Raw genomic sequence first — 14,166 nt, 5'->3', positions numbered from 1 at the left:
TTTGCACAGGCCACCGGTCTGGATGCACTATATGAGCAAATAAGTTCAGATGTAAAGTTGGGAATAATACAGAATCGACTCTATTAAATGGACACTAACTTGGAACTTGGACATATGTGAACTTATATTAATATGATCTATGTCTCAAAATTCTCATATTGGCGCATTCTTCCAATTCTCCTCTCACAATATTCACCCTCACTGAACTGAGTCATTTGAAAATGTGCGCGATATGTGATGTCAGAGAGACACCGCTGCATGATAATGTTCAGGCGACGACGCCGCTGCGCAGTGGTTTAGGAGCCCAGGCTCAAAACAGCTCGAGATCTTGAGGTAGAAAAATGCTGTTTTTGAGGACTTGATTAGAAATACAAAACAATGAATAAAAAAAATATATATATTACAGAGGTGTTCCATAGACTCACAGGAATTGTGTAAAAGTGCCCAAATAGTGAAAGAAATAGTAAAATAGTTCCCCTTTAAAAAATGGATGATTGCCTGAATCCTTGTATACAATCACACAACACTTTTGCCACAAACCACGGAAGGTGGACGGACACCTTTCATCCAAAGAGCCGCACAGCAGCGTGAGTGGCCCTAATCACAGTTATCCTGGGTGGCCCCAATCAATCAATCAATCAATCAGTCAAGCATTTGGACATTTCATACAGAGTTGCGATGCAATGCACTTTTATTATTATCCTCATCCTGTAGTCAATTGGCCACGCTAAAAGATAGGCATTTTCACTGTGCGTCAGGATGTTTGCAGAGCTATATCCATATTCTATATTATAGCTATGGAGACAATACTATGGCTCATTTGACAGTCACTATCTCTCGTCCAACATGTAAAAAATTGTAAATTTTTTGTATACGTCCGCGTGTTATCCTGTGGTGAATATTGTATAGTTTCAGAGTGATCCGGGCTAATTCCTGGAAGCTGCATTATGGAGTGCTATGTGAATTTTGCTAAAGTCGTTTGCATTGCTCGCCTGGACACATTACTATTTCCAAATCAAAGGTATATAATAGGTATTATGTTTCATCATGAAGGTCGTTTTTTGATGCTCTGATCGTCAGCAACGGCATACGTTTTGAATACTACATACGTTGATCATTATAGGATAACCTTTCGTTATATTATCATACTGGCCAATCGTGTCTCGCTCTTCGCCATAATGAGATATGGGGCAGAGCAGACGCGTGGCCCGACAATTGTACCCCCTGAGGGCCCGCAAGCCCTACTACCAGGGGGGAGGGGAGTCCCGTCCACCCGCCCGTCCTAGCGAAGGGGGGGAGGCAGTCAACTCCACCAAAGTACGAAAAAAAGGGAACCAGAAACCCCTAAAAGCACACAGTAGAGGCGGGACCACGTGTGACACATCACCCCGTGGCACACACACACACACCCCTGCTAACCCACCGACAGGCGGGACGCAGGAGGGGTCCCAGACCTCAGAACCGCCTGGGAGACAGAACCCCCAGTCATGTCCATGAGGTAAAACTTAACGAAGGGACCCGGGGAGGACCAGGAGGCCGCAGCACAGATGTCCTCCACGTCTTTGCATCCCCGAGACTATTTGATAAATATGAAGTGGAAATGATACCCAATGCAGACCCATCAGATCACTGTTATTTACTCCTAAAAGGAACATTTGGTATACTATCTTCCCGAGCCCCAAGATGGCGATTTAAATTGATGCTGCTTAATAACAAGGAATTCATTACACAACTCAAAGAAGCTCTTATAGTATTCCTACGGGAGAATGCAAACTCGGTGCAAGACCCCAGAATAATATGGATGTCGGTAAAGGGAATGATCAAGGATTTCACTGATAGCTTTTCCTCCAAAATGCGCAAGAATCAATGCACAAAACTGTCTGAACTGGAAACGCTTTACTCAACGTTATTTAATTCTTTAAAATACAACAACTCAACTCGACTAGAAAATCAAGTTAACGTACTAAAAATAGAGATCAATGCCATATACAGACAACAATCGGAAATACAAATACGCAGCACAAGACAACAGCAGTACTCCCAAGGTTCTAAACCTAGTCACCTATTAGCCATGCGATTAAGAATTAATGCAAAATTTGCAGATATAACTACCATTAGAGAACAACAAGTACTTGAAACAGACCCTGAAAAAATAAACGATACATTCAAAGAATTCTACTCCGACTTATATAAATCAGAAACGACCTTCGATCAAAACAAAATGGACACATATCTTAATCAAATTATTCTCCCTAAACTTTCAGAGGATGACGCTAAACAGTTAGAAACACCGATCACACTAGAGGAACTCAAGAAGTCCATATCCAAAATGCAAAGTGGTAAGGCTCCTGGAAGAGACGGTATCCCACCAGAAATGTACCTTTCTTGTTGGGACATAATTGGACCCTTATTACTAAATATGATCTTATACTCAGTCAAGGAGGGGAACTTCCATAAAAACGACAATATTGCACTCATAACAGTCCTTCTCAAAAAAGACAAAGACCCCACCGAGTGCGGTAGTTACAGACCCTTAAGCCTCCTCGGAACCGATATCAAACTGTACTCTAAGGTATTAGCCATCAGATTACAAAAGCATATGACTAGATGCCGACAAGGACGACACCATACCTAAGGCGATGCTGTCCCTGGATGCTATGAAAGCCTTTGACAGGCTGGAATGGTCGTATCTATGGGCAGTATTAGAAAGGATGGGGTTAGGAAAAGGATTCATTGATATGATTAAAGTATTATACAAAGACCCATCGGCCATGATTACAACAGGTACAATCATCTCCAAAATCTTTCCGGTATCACGCTCAGCCAGACAGGGTTGCCCTCTTAGTCCCGGACTATTCTATCTATCATTAGAGCCTTTAGCACAATATATAAGACAATCCCAATCCATAGAACCAATCGTAATCAAGGGCACACAACATACAATTAGTTTATATGCGGACGACGTAATATTGTTCATGCAAAACCCCAACACCACATTGCCTCATCTGCTCAAGTTGATTGAGAACTTTGGTGATTTATCGGGATTTAAGATAAATTGGCCGACGTCGGCTTTCCTTCCACTTAACACCCCTGCAAAAAAAGATATAACCCTCCCAGGAGAGATACCTATGGTAAAACATTTTAGATGCTTGGGAGTGGAAATATTCCCCACCATAAGACAAACGGTGAAGCACAATTACACAAAAATCCAAAACAAAATCAAAGACGACCTTGATAGGTGGGCAAAACTTAAAAACTCAGTACAGGCACGGATATCAATAGTTAAGATGGATGTACTACCTAGAATCAACTTCTTCAGTTCAATGCTACCGTTACCCCCTCCAGAGGGTTACTGGAAAAGATTACACTCCTCCACATACAAATTTATTTGGAATAACAAACCACCATGTATAAAAAGATCCACCGCACAGAGAAATAAAGCAGACGGTGGCATGGCATTTCCAGATTTTTCCACTATTTTAAGGCGTACACATTAAGACCATTGACAACATGGTTTGATCCCCAAGCATTAGTATCCTGGAGAAAATTAGAAGAAAACATAGTAGCCCCACATAGACTGAAGGACATAGCATACACTAAACTACCAATCAAGCACTGTGAACGGAAATTTGGCCCCATAATTACTCATGCGATCCGGATATGGCGTGAAACACAAAAAAAATATCCTAACCCACATAAATGGCACAATCATACTCCCTTATTCAATAACAATGCACTCTTAATTGAAAAACGACCTATAAGATTCCCTATATGGGAAGAGCAAGGCATACACTCATTAGGGGATGTTTTTAACAAACAGGGTTTTTGTAGTTATGGAGAAATATGCAAACAATTTAATCTCACCAAGTCCACATGGCTTTTTTACATACAGTTACGGCTATGTTTGAAGTCTCACGGTGTTCCATTAGACATACCAATTGAACACCACAGATACCACAAATTCTTCTATAAAAGAGAGACATCGAGAGGTTTTGTTTCAGATTTTTATCATCAATTACTAACGTCCTCGTATATAACCCTCCAACTAGACTCTGTCTGGAGGAGGGATATACCAGACCTGGAAAGTGACTTTGATTGGCAAGGAGCCTGGGCAAATGTCCGACTTACATCAAGGAACCCGGACCATCAACAAATCAATCTTAACTATATTCACAGGACATACTTGACTCCTATAAGACTGAACAGAATGGGTCTTAAACAAGACTCCAAATGCTCCCAATATACAAATGGGGACGAAGGGACATTTATGCACATGTATTGGGACTGCCCACCAGTTAAGACATTCTGGAAAGATGTGACCCAACAATTATCAAAACTCGTATCTTGGAATATACCTGTACACCCCTCTGTATTACTATTAAATGATGTTTTTGAGTTTGCAGTAAATCCACAGCTAAAGAGATTGGTTTTATCGGGTATCACAGTAGCTAAAAAGCTGATCGCATCACGCTGGTTTCAACCGGAAAAAATGTGCCGGAAAGTTTGGTTTCTTACATATCTCGATGTGATATCTACATCAAGAAATATCTACAGCAAGAATTCTGGGTCTCAATGAATCCAAAATGTCAATGTGGTTAGAAGTGGTGGAGAGAATAAAAGCTAGCTTATAATGGTAGTGTCTGGTTAGGAGCGAGGGATAATGGAGGTACTATCCAAAGAGGGGTCCGGGAGGGGGGGGTTCGAGCTGGAGCATATGTGTGTAGGTTTTTAGATAACAGGTATTAGGGGTATATCCTGTATAAGACATTGGTATAAATGGTAATTTCGTTGGATATACACTGTATATTAATGCTTGTGTATCTTATCGTGTGTTGTCATGTTTGTTTATATGTGTGTTAAAAAAAAATTAAAAAAAAGATGTCCTCCACCGAGGCCCCCCCTAACAAGTGCGCCCTGACACCTCCAGGGGGGACCTGTCCAGCCAACGTGTAGCAAAGGACAATGCCCTCGCACAACCAATGTGACAGGCGCTGCTTGGACAATGCCTTACCAGCGCGAGGACCACCGTAACAAACAAAAAGTTGATCGGCAGCCCTGAGATCCCGAGTCCGACTGAGGTAAACCCCCAAAGCACGGACAGGACACGACAGATGAAGGCTCGCCTCTAACCCGCTAGCATGAGGAGGCGGATGAAACGCCTGAATCACAATATCCCTGGAGAGAAAAGAGCTCAGGATATTCTTTGGCACGAAGACTGGATTAGGCCTCACAGTCGCACCTCTATTGGCACGAAAAGACAGGCACTCAGGCCGCGCTGAGAGCGCACACAGCTCACCCACGCGCTTAGCGGAGGTGATGGCCAGCAGGAACGCAGTCTTGAAAGACAGCTGCTCCAATGGCGCCTGCTTAAGAGGCTCAAACGGGGCCTCCGACAACCGGCCGAGGACCAGTTGGAGGTCCCAACTCGGAGACAGAGAACGTTCCACCGGCTTGAGACGCCGAGCGCCAAGCAGGAAATGTTTCACAAGAGGGTGGCTGAACAATGTAATGCCCTCAAACCCACATGACAAGAGGATATAGCTGCAGCGTATACCCTCACCGTCGAGGCCGACAGTCTACCCAAAATAGACTGAAGGAAGGAAAGGACAGCGTCCAGGGGGCAGGACACCGGTTCCCAGCCCCCCACCTTACACCACTCTTGAAAAGTACGCCACTTACCCACGTAAACCGCGATAGTGGAGGGAGCATGCGCGTTTCGGATGGTGTCGACCACAGAAGGGTCAATACCCATCCCCTCCAGACTCACCCCCTCAACAGCCAAACCATCAGTGTCTGTTCCAGAACAGGGAACAGCCACAGAGACCCGTGTGCCTGAGAGAGGGCCCGCAATGACCAAGGAACAGGCCACGGCAGGGCTACCAAGAGCTGGATCAGGACCGGGAACCACACAGCCGTGCCCCGGTCCGGCGCGATCAGGATCAAAGTCCTGCGCTCCCGACGTATCCGCTCCAACAGCTGAGCTATCAGATGTATGGGGGGGAATGCGTACAGAATCCTGGGCGGCCATGGATACATCGAGAAGGCATCCACCCCCAAGGGAGGATTGTCCCCCCGACTGACCGAGAACCATAAGGGGCACTGGTGAGACTGTCTGCTTGCAAACAGATCCACCGTGGCTTCCCCAAACCGGTCCCAGACTTGTCTGACTATGTCTGGACGTAGTCCCCATTCGTCGGAATGTGGACCGCCCCGCGACATCACATCCGCGCCCACATTCTGCTTGCCAGGGATGTAGAGCGCCCTCAGGCTGCGCAGATTGAGAGACGCCCATAGCCAGAGCTCGACTGCCACCCGGTGCAGACGGATGGAGCATACTCCACCCTGTCTGTTGACAACTAGGCGTAAGCTCAGGGGGGACCGTGCTTTCTCCGTTGTCGCCCCCAAAATGTGGAATGAGCTGCCACTGCAGATTAGGCAGGCCTCATCACTGCCCCGTTTCAAAGGCCTCCTTAAGACCCACCTTTTCTCTCTGGCTTTGGACACCATGTAGCTTGTTATTTTATGATCTTATTGTCTTACTGTGTTGTTGTTGTTGTATCGTTTTGTTACTGTGTCCTTTGCTTTTAAATATATATATTTTTTTAAGTACTCTGATCTATTTAAATTTGTATTGCTGCTTATGTTTACCTATTTTTTTTCTTCTCTGTTTTGCTACTCTTGTTTTTTAATCTATTTTTAGTGCTGCTTATAGTTTTTTAATATGCTCCCTCTGTACAGCACTTTGTGCCCCTGTGGCTGTTAAAGCGCTTTATAAATAAAGTTGGATTGGATTGGATATACGACGCTGTCGTGGTGTTGTCCGTCCTGACCAACACGTGCTCGCCCACCACCAGGTGGCCGAGCCGCTTGAGGACCAGAAGGACCGCCTTCAATTCCAACACATTGATATGCAGTGTAGACCGGGTAGCATGGCACGTCCAGCTGCCCCCTACTGCGTTGGTCCGACACGTCCCCCCCCATCCCATGAGGGAGGCGTCGGTGAAGACCGTGACGTGTGATAGCCTGCTGCCCATGGAGATCCCACTGGTGAGGGTACCAGTCCTCCCCCAGTGGTCGAGATCGCCCAGTATTGACATGGGAACCTTCAGTCGTTTCCACTTGCCTCTTACCAGGTCTATTTTCATACTGGAAAACCACCTCTGTATCCTCCTCATGAAGAGGAGGCCAAGAGGGACCACAGAGTGAGCAGATGCCATCATACCGAGTAGGCGCATCACGGACAACGCCGTAACCGTCCTGCCGGGACGGAGCCCCCTGAGCGCGTCGAGAATAGCCACTCGCCGCCGCTCCGAGAGGGTTGCCCTCATGGGCCTTGAGCTTAGAACCAAGCCCAAGTACTCCACCTGTTTACTGGGAAGAGGAGTACTCTTCTCCCAGTTCACAGCAAAACCCAGACTGGTGAGGAATTCCACCACCAGCCTGGTATGAGACCTGGCGACCTCCTCCGACCGGCTGAGGAGCAGAATGTCGTCGAGATAGAAAATAACTTGTATCCCCTGACGACGTAGAGGCTCCAGCACGGTCTCTACGCACTTGGTGAATGTGCGGGGGGCCAGAGAATAGCCGAACGGCAGCCTCTGGTATTCATACGCTACACCCTGAAAGAGGAAGCGAAGGAATTTCCTGTGAGGAGGGAAGATCGGGATGTGAAAGTACGCATCCTTCAGGTCTATGGAGGTGAACCAGTCTCCCACTCTGACGGAGCTTATCAGGTGTTTGACGGTCAACATCCTGAACCGCCTCGTCACAATCAGCAGATTGAACGCAGACAGATCCAGAATAGGTCTGACACCTCCCGATTTCTTGGGCATCAGAAAATACCGGGAGTAAACGCCACACATCGCGTCCTCCCTTGGGACCACGACGATGGCTTGCTTCGCTAACAGAGATTGTATCTCATCGGCCAGAGCTGTCACTGCTGCTGACCCTGACAACAAGGTCTGCACCAAACCTGAAAACGGAGGGTGGGGTAGCGCAAACTGCAACACAAGCCCCCGCCTCAGCGTTCTCTCCATCCACCTCGACATATGGCACTGCTGTATGATGATAATCCCAAAGCGCACCTGCCGCCACTTGGCGCTGGTCCGCCAGGAACCGTAGATAGGCGGCCCGGTCCCACCCGCTGTGCGTTGCCAACCCTGGACCCGCCAACCGCGCGAGCAGGGTGTCTCGTGGAGTCGGGACATCGGACCCTGACACTACTAACGAGGCAATCGCACCCAAGGGGGGACCCCGACAGAAAGGGCCGGTTTGATACGGGGGAAGCTGACGTCACACTGGGTGACAAAAGCTCCCCCACTGAACACCTCCCCAGCATGGATCGCTGAGGAACTGTTCTACAGCTGGACATGCGAGGTGCGAGGACCCCACACTGCCCGATAGGGTGGGTTCCTACACACCGTAGCCCTGCAGTGATATTACTACCACCCAAATCATGCGCGCCTGCCTGACCACTGCCGGTTATCCGGCTGTGGGAGGTACTAACGTGATACCCGGCCTGGCGAAGGCGGGGTTGGGGGAACCCGCGCTGTGCCCCAAGAGGCCTCGAGCTCCCCCGCTGACAACCTTTGTTGTTGACAGACATAACACCAGGCTCACCAAACACAGACGCAGCACGTGTGGCGTGGGAGCCGCTTGACAGCACAACATTCTCACGGACAGACCCAGGCCTAGCCATCAACTGGGTGTCAGCCCCTGTCCCCATGAGAAGTGAAACGTGGGGCCGCTTGCGCTTCATTGAAGGCATGCGGCCCGCAACCAAAGGAAACAAATCAGAGCCCTTATCCCGCTGGTGTTGGGGGGGGGGGAGTGACCGGAGAGCGAGCTAGACACAGCTAGACGGCGACGGTTTTTTAGGGTGTGCTCATCTAATGTAGCCGATCCCTGTCGGCCTTGCGATCACCTGTTTTCGTTGTGTCCAGGGTACCTCAGGCGGGGGAAACATGGCCGCTGGTTGAGGGCCTCGCCACAGTCGTTGACGAGGCCGCGCTCTCACCTCTGGCTGTGTGGTGCGAGGCGGTGTAGGGCCCAGGTCAAATACCGCCCGCGTTTCCGCGGAAAGACCAAATAGTCCCTCTGCGGAAAGGGGAGCCCTAAGGAGGAGAAACCTTTTCTCCTCCTCAAGGGAAGACTGCTCCAACCAGAGATGCCTGTGAATAAGAGTTGATAGCATCCTGATCCTCCCTGCGGTTATAGCCTGCGACTGAGTTAAAAGTTCTATAACCCCAAAAACATGCGCGATGTTATCGTTGTCGGCTGGCCCTACAGCCCCACTACCCGACACCAATGTGGACAGAAAAACAGTCAACTGAGCAATGACACTGGTCGCTGCTAAATTCCATCCTGTGGCGGTATAAACTTCATCAGCCCATACCGCCACCTGCCGGGCTGACTCGCCCTCAGGCGTCGGCTTCCGGGTGGGACACCGTTCAACCATGCCAGGGCAAAGGATCGATGCTACCTGGCTCTCAAGCTGAGGTAAATAAGCCTCAGCAAAACCCCCAACATTAGATACCGATTGACCTTCAGCAATGAACCGGTTAAGAGGAGGGAAGAGAGGTGACAGCCCACGCGGGGAACAAAGGAACAGTGACCCAGCATCGTAGCATTAGCCGCGCGCTCCAGGATAGCTGGGAAAACATCCAACTCAGAGTCATGACGACAACGTTTACCCAGATATCCTGCCCCTTGCGCCAATACACAACTCGGTTGTCTCACGGGACAACGAGCAGTATCACAAACGCTAGCATTGATGCCTGGCAGCGCAGGCCCTACCTGTGCGTGACCTAGCCCGACAGCTAGCCGGCGCGAGACGTCCCTCGATCCGCTGTCACGAGACGAGGAAACCCCAGGCCAGGCCCGATGCGCTGATAGGATGTGCCGAGAAGATTCCAGGGGTTGGCGAATCTCCGGCGAAACCCCAACATTGTGTAATTTCTCTCTGCATTTCATAACAACTAGTTCATGGAGTGCACTGCAGCGTCCATGTTGGAAACAAAAAAATAGAAAGGTAGAGTGTGACCATGTCCGGCTTCATATAGTAGGACGCGGGGGCGTGGCCTGGTCACGTGCATGTGAGTGCAATTGTTTGTTTGTGAGCACAGTAGGTGCTAGGAGATAAGAGATATCTCATTATGGCGAAGAGCGAGACGCGATTGGCCAGTATGATAATATAACCAGTGGTACGCTATGGTTCTTCTGGGCTGTCTCTCTGTGCTGCGGTTAACCTACAAGAATGATCTGCCAGGGATGGGAGAGAGTTGCTGAGTCGCTGTTTTCTAGACGGGAGAGACGGCGATTTGTTTCACCGAAACTCTTTGTATGAACAGCTCAGAGATGTGTGTGTGTGTGTGTGTGTGTGTGTGTGTGTGTGTGTGTGTGTGTGTGTGTGTGTGTGTGTGTGTGTGTGTGTGTGTGTGTGTGTGTGTGTGTGTGTGTGTGTGTGTGTGTGTGTGTGTGTGTGTGTGTGTGTGTGTGTGTGTGTGTTCTTTAGTATGAAATTATACACGTCTTTGAGCTGAAAAGAAATGGCTGCACAGAAACACAACAGACCTCTCATGGGTGTATTTTCTGGCTGATCCCGGGTCTCCAGTCTTTGCTGCAGCTCTAGGAAAATGTACAGTATGGACTATTAATAGATTGCTCCTAGCTTGGTCTGTGGTCCATGCAGCTGTGGTCCCGTGAACAAAGCTATAACTTCAGTTTTACTGTACAAAAGTATATAGTCTATAAAAGGTTGGCAAGAGATTAACAATGGACTCCATTCAGTTGGATGTATGACAATGTTTTGATTCCACATAGTAGAAGGGGATGTTTTTTTATTGTTCCCTATGTGAGGTTGGACAAAATTACATACAATTACATTACATAAGTCCTGAGATCTATGGCTTAGAGTAGACGACAGAGTACAGCAACTTGCAATGGGCCTGGTCTACAAGATACACTACACCACTAAGGTACCCATGTACGAAATACTTCCCAAAGGTCAGTGAATTCCACGACCACAACACCAGAGGGAGTTCCACAAATCATGTTCAACACAGATTCGGCTCAAACAAGGGACTAACACATTTAGCAATTATGCCACAACAATGTGGAACGCCCTACCCACAGCCGTAAAATAATGTGAATCCCTACCCTCCTTCAAAATTGCTCTCAAAGAGCACCTACGGGAGGCTGCAATTCGAAACTGGCGCCGGTAAATGTTCAAACCCCACCCACCCACCCAATGTACAGTTTCTTCCCCCTCTAATGTATATATTTTCTTTTATGTATGTTTTATGTATATTGTCTTTTATTTTACAGTACTGTATATTTATATGTCGTGTATGTCATAAATGTCATGATGAATTGAAAATGGGGGACCCGGTCTGCATCCTCTTAACAATTGTGTGTATTGAGCCGTACTGTATTGTACCCATTCTGCAATCTGTTAATACAATTTTCAATCAATCAATCAATATGGATTGTTGAGACTAATACTTCATCGTGTGAAAAGGGAGTGGGCTGTCCCTGACTAAGGATTTGGATGGTTGACTATGATTGGCCAAAATTTGCCGTTGGTCGACTATTGGTAAAAAAAAAAAAAAAAAAAGTATAATATAAAAACAAATAATAATAATAAAAAAATAATTACATTTTGTATCATTCCATTTAGGCTGTGGGGGTGCTTAATGTCTGAAGGAGTCGACTGAAGGCTTCTTGTCCTCTGCAAAAGCATGCAATTGGTCCACTGATGGATACATCTTGATATTTGTCTAGTCTAGTGTGTTCATTAGATGGGTGAAATCCTCTTTCAGTGCCTCTGTGCCTGTTTTCGTAGGCAGGTATGCGTGCCATTAGCGTTAGCCACGCTTCTAGGCCTCTTTTCTTTTGGAAAGAATGATAATTTTTTATATATATATATATATATATATATATATATATATATATATATATATATATATATATATATATATATATATATTCGACTAAGAGGTTGGCCAGTCGACTACGGCTCATTTTGACCGATTAGTCGATTAATCGACTAATAGGGGTCAGCCCTATAAGGGACAAAAGGACAATGTAGGGATGTGATCCATGGGACTCACACAATCAGTGTCTATATCAACATTAAGATCAACAGGAAGAAGTCCAATATATTCTCCATCAAACAGGTGCCCAGCTACTGCAAAGTGCTTATTAAATGCAAGACGAATATGCTAGAAATGACACAGTCAACACTAATGAGCAGGTACTAGGCAGTGAATTAGAGGTCTTGTTTTTCTTTAAGTTAACTGTCTTCCAAAACTGAGCCGGGTTTGTGTAGGAACTTAAAGGGGAACTATCTTATAAATGGCCTTTTTGAGTGTTTAGCATTGTTTCCTAGCTATGTGAACTTATATTAATATGATCTATGTCTCTAATTCTCATATTGGCGCATTCTTCCAATTCTCCTCTCACAATATTCACCCTCACTGAACTGAGTCATCTGAAAATGTGCTGATTTGTGATGTCAGAGAGACACCGCTGCATGATAATGTGGCTGTGTGGCATCAGGTACATGATGAGCTGCACACAGTGGCTGGAGCCCAGGCTCAAAACAGCTCAAGATCTTGAGGTAGAAAAATGCTGTTTTTGAGGACTTGATTAGAAATACAAAACAATGAATTAAAAAAAAAAATATTACAGAGGTGTTCCATAGACTCACAGGAATTGTGTAAAAGTGCCCAAATAGTGAAAGAAATAGTAAAATAGTTCCCCTTTAATTAAATCTAAATAGTAATCTGATTTCGCCTTTCTCATAGCTGTGGTACATCTGTTTCTGAGCTGTTTGATGGATCACCTGAGCATCTAGCATGTGCAGGCCTTTTGTCATTAAGCAGAGTTGACAGCTCATGCGATAACCAGGGTGCTATTCTATCTTTAATTCTGAGCTTCTTAACACATTCCCTGCCATAACTTATATCCATCAATATAGCCAGTCTGCCACCACTGTGAGCCTATGGAGATGTTCACCTTCTTTGCAGGGCTATAACTTTTTTAATTGTATTGCTAAATTGACATTACTATGGCCCATTCAACATCGATTATCTATCGTTCAGGATGTAGGAACGTTATATTTTTTCATTCATACATTGTTGTGTTAATACCGTCAAGAATATAAGTATGTTTTTATCGTTTTCTGCAGTAATTCCTAGAACGTGAGTTATAGGCCTAAACGCATATATAGATTATCGATTGCCGTTTATTCCCGATACACACTATATTAATAAATTCAACTGTATATGATCGTATACATTATGCGTCATCATGCGCGGAGGAAAGGGGGGGGGGGGGGGGGCGTTTATAATTCCGTGATCATCAGTAAATGCTTTATGTAGTATGGGTGATATATTGATCAGATGGTTTGCAGTGAAATGAATAAACAATTGGGCTGAAAATAACGTTAGCATCCCGTTAGCATCTGCAATCTGCTAATAAAATGTTCATTCAATCAATCAATCTGCACGGTGATTGATTGAATGAAAATTTTATTAACAGATTGCAGAATGGGTACAATACAGTACGGCTCAATACACACAATTGTTAAGGGGATGCAGACCAGAGAAAGACTTTCGTCTTGTTTACATCAGGATCCCCCATTTTCATTTCATAATGAATTGTAAGTAAGGGTGCAACTTGCTCTGTGCAATCCATTCTTTGTGGATTTAGAGTTTCTTCCCCTCAGCCGCCAGGCTGATCAATGCCTCAGGCCCCCCACCCTCACCGCCAAAGTGACATTGGCACAATGACACACTGCACTGGTCTTTACTGGAACTTTACACTTTATACATTATATATATATATATATTTAAATTATTAATCCTCCACTGCACTGTTTTTGTCCTGTGTCTGTGTTGTTGTTACTGTGAAAAAAACTATGAAAAAATGCATACACTGTATTGCTGCAACAATTACCAATGTGTTTTACACAAATGGCTTAATAAAGGAATCTGAATCTGAATCTGAATCTGAATGGAGGGAGCTAACAACTAACCGGCTAGCAGAATAAACAGGGTACGCGTACTGCAGTGTTGACACGTTGGTTGAACAGTTGTTAACCGTTGTTAATCTTCCAGATTGAAGCTCCTCTTATCATTGAGCACTAGAACTATTATCATTGAG

At 45.9% G+C, this 14,166-nt stretch overlaps 1 protein-coding gene across 1 annotated transcript in view; it reads left to right on the top strand.

The window, feature by feature from the left end:
* LOC311245629 (protein bicaudal D homolog 1-like) overlaps nt 1-14,166 on the top strand; it is a gene marked incomplete at both ends in the record, with an annotated part of 257,330 nt that overhangs the window by 199,327 nt on the left and 43,837 nt on the right. The window lies entirely within an intron of this gene.

The sequence above is a fragment of the Notolepis coatsorum genome, assembly GCF_963971535.1.
Source record: "Notolepis coatsorum genome assembly, chromosome: 18".
In the NCBI taxonomy this organism is placed as follows: Eukaryota; Metazoa; Chordata; class Actinopteri; order Aulopiformes; family Paralepididae; genus Notolepis; species Notolepis coatsorum.
This window is presented reverse-complemented; position numbering and strand designations above follow the sequence as displayed.